This window comes from Lolium rigidum, chromosome 5, assembly GCF_022539505.1.
Source record: "Lolium rigidum isolate FL_2022 chromosome 5, APGP_CSIRO_Lrig_0.1, whole genome shotgun sequence".
Lineage (NCBI taxonomy): Eukaryota > Viridiplantae > Streptophyta > Magnoliopsida > Poales > Poaceae > Lolium > Lolium rigidum.
The window spans coordinates 59,294,657-59,297,627 of NC_061512.1; the positions used below are offsets into that span (position 1 = coordinate 59,294,657).

Sequence of the window (2,971 nt, forward strand, 5' to 3'; positions counted from 1 at the left end):
CAGGATTGTGAGATGTATTATTGTCAATTTCCAGAATTATTTTTAAATATTTTATAACTTGCAAAAATATTACGAAGGCCACTATACGCGTTTTCTGAGGAGCAACATGAGACTTTCTTTTCCTCTGGCTAGAAAAGAAAGATGTTTCAGTTCGCCAGGTTGTCTCTTGCCTGCTCATGGATTCAGCAGACAGTTCAAAAGGTTGCAGACCAGGATAGCCTCAGATCAAAACCTAAATGTGCCAGGATCATAGAAGCAAGGGCAATAAGTATTCATGAATTTGAGCTGTTGCTAATAACTCTGCCACCTGAATACTTGATTCATTAAGGTCGTCACCCTCCGGAAGTCTCTATCGTTTTCTTTGTTTGTCTGTTAAGCTTCACAGGGCCTAAATCAAACTCCAATCGCTGCTACCACTCACGACGACACCGAGATCTTCGACTTAGCTCCCACAGGTCATCCACCCGGGGCGGAAGATAACGAAAGGGAGACAAAGTCCTAACTAAATCAACACACAATAACCTCAACCTTCTACCCATTCCATCCATCATATCAGTCGAGTCGAGGAGATTCGTTCTTATCTATAGATAAGGCAAGAGAGAACTTATGACCTCGCGGATGGAGAGGGATTCGAACCCCCGGTATTCCTATCAATACTTCGGTTTTCAAGACCGACTCTTTCAACCGCTCAGACATCCATCCCTGCGCTCGCCCGCCCTATCTATCTGCGCGCTGGCAGGTAGGGGCAACTCTATGTGATTCGCTACGCTTGCTTGCGCCCCACCCCGTAAGCTGACTCTATTGCCTAGCGGTTAGCGACACTTTTCCGGTAGTACGAATCGCTACGCTTCGCTTCTTTCTATATGATAATATGCACCGTCGGTTGCTGCGCTCCCTGCGGGTAATAGCAAGAGAGTGAAGAACGAACGATCCTCAAAAAAGTAAGCAGTGAATGAGTCCGACTCGAGTTCGTGAGTCAAAGGCGTGGCAAGAGAGCGAGTTCGACTCGCGAACGATCCGCAAGTGAAGGACCGATCCTTTAACGCCAGTACTGTTGCGAGACTGGTACTTGGCGGCTCACGAGCAACATATAGACTAAGGTTGCCCATCACTCCCTCGCTCCTTTTTGAAGGCCCACCGCTCCCCCTTTCTTTAAGTATCTATCCCGGCTTGCATTTTGGGGCGAGTACTACAGTTCCTCCATAATCACACAGAACGCCCAGCTTCGCAGAGCTGCTCTCTCCCCAGTCCACAGCAAGGTGTGGAATCTGGATCTACTGTGTGTTCTGACTCTATTGGATCAAGTCAGATACTAAGCCTTCTACTACTACTACTACTTAGGAGATAAAATGCTATATTTCAGAGATTGGACTCTATTACTGTGTTTTTTCAGGGCTGTTCCCGAGCCAGGTTCCCTGGATCCATTCTGACCTAAATGGATGAATGAAGAAGGGGGCGAGCAGATACGACGGCCACACACACTTCTTTTTAGCCGAATAAAGCCGGATCTACTACACGGCTAGGATCAGAGAAAGATTGAGAAATCAAGATCAAACCTACTCTACTGTCGATTCAAAAGGTAAACAGCCCCCGAAGACTTTATCAATGAATGGATCAAAGAAGGAGGCTCTATCTAAGTCATCGTATATAAGGGAAGAAGCCCGCCCCTGATCGAAGAATGAAGAAGCTAGCCCGGGTAGACTTTAAGAGCTCTTGCTCTGCCTATCCGTCTCGCTCCGTCTTGGAGGTCATAGAAAGATACGAAGGGCCTACTCTTTTAATTAAAGCCCTACTCTTAATAATAGTGAAAGCCCCCTTCTCTTACCTACTTTGACTCATATCTTCGGTATACCTCAATACAAGACAAGCACTGGAAAGGATATTCAATAAAAACCGGGCTATCGCCCTATCTAAGCGGGTTTCCCCTCTCCTCTACGGGAGTCCTCTTTTAGTCTATTTCTGTTCCTGTGTCTATCGCTATCGCCCTATTCTCTCTCAATTAAATGAGGGGGAGTACCTTTTCTTTAGCTTCCAACATGAAAGATTGACCCCCTAAAGTGCCAGATATGCAAGTTTGATGAAGGACTACTTACTTAGCTTAGCTAAAGACTGAAAAAAAAGTGGACTTCAGGAACTGACCTAAGAATAGCTCTCTCTCTAATACTCTTGCAAAGAATTGGATAAGTGGAAAAATGCTAAAATGCCTTTCATTTCTCTTATAGGGTCTTTCTTTGTCCTACTTATAGTATCTTTAACAGGACCACTAGAGCTCGAGAGCCAAAAGCACTTTTCGCATAATGCTTCATTAATTTTAGTTGGCCAATCAGACCGGGACTTATTAATTGTCTTTTCCAATATAAGCTTTAATTCCCTATTGCTCAATTCAACTTTCCCACTAGTTTGTGGGTGATATGGAGATGCTACTCTATGATTACACCATATTTATCCAAGGTTTATCTAAAAAATTGATGGATAAAGTGAGAACCACCATTAGTAATTAAAAATCTAGATACTCCAAACCTGGGAAGAATGATATCCTTCAACATCTTCCCATTGCAGTAGCATGGTCAGCACTCTTTGTCGGAATTTCTTCCATCCACTTAGTATCATAATTCACTGCAACCAAAATGTGAGTATGTTGTATTTTGGAGGCAGGAAATGGTCCCATAAACTCAAAACCCCATACATCAAATGATTCAAGAGGTAATGTATAATTCATAGGCATTTTATTTCTCTTACCAATGTTAACAACGCATTGACATTTATCACAGGCTTTAACATAAGTAGCACAATCTTTTGAAATGAAGTAGGCCTATAAAAACCAGATTGCAATACCTTTGCAGCTGTGCGGTCTCCCACGTGGTGACCTCCATAAGGACTGCCATGGCAGTGTTTTATAATCCTCTGCTGTTCAAACTCGTGCACACAACATCTAATAATACCATCAACTCCCTTCCTATAAATAAAAATA

General features: G+C 43.3%; 1 non-coding gene across 1 annotated transcript; it reads right to left on the bottom strand.

The window, feature by feature from the left end:
- Positions 1-615: 615 nt before the first annotated feature.
- Positions 616-702, bottom strand: TRNAS-UGA. The gene has a single exon. It is a non-coding gene; the product is annotated as a tRNA-Ser (tRNA).
- Between the last annotated feature and the right edge of the window lie 2,269 nt (positions 703-2,971).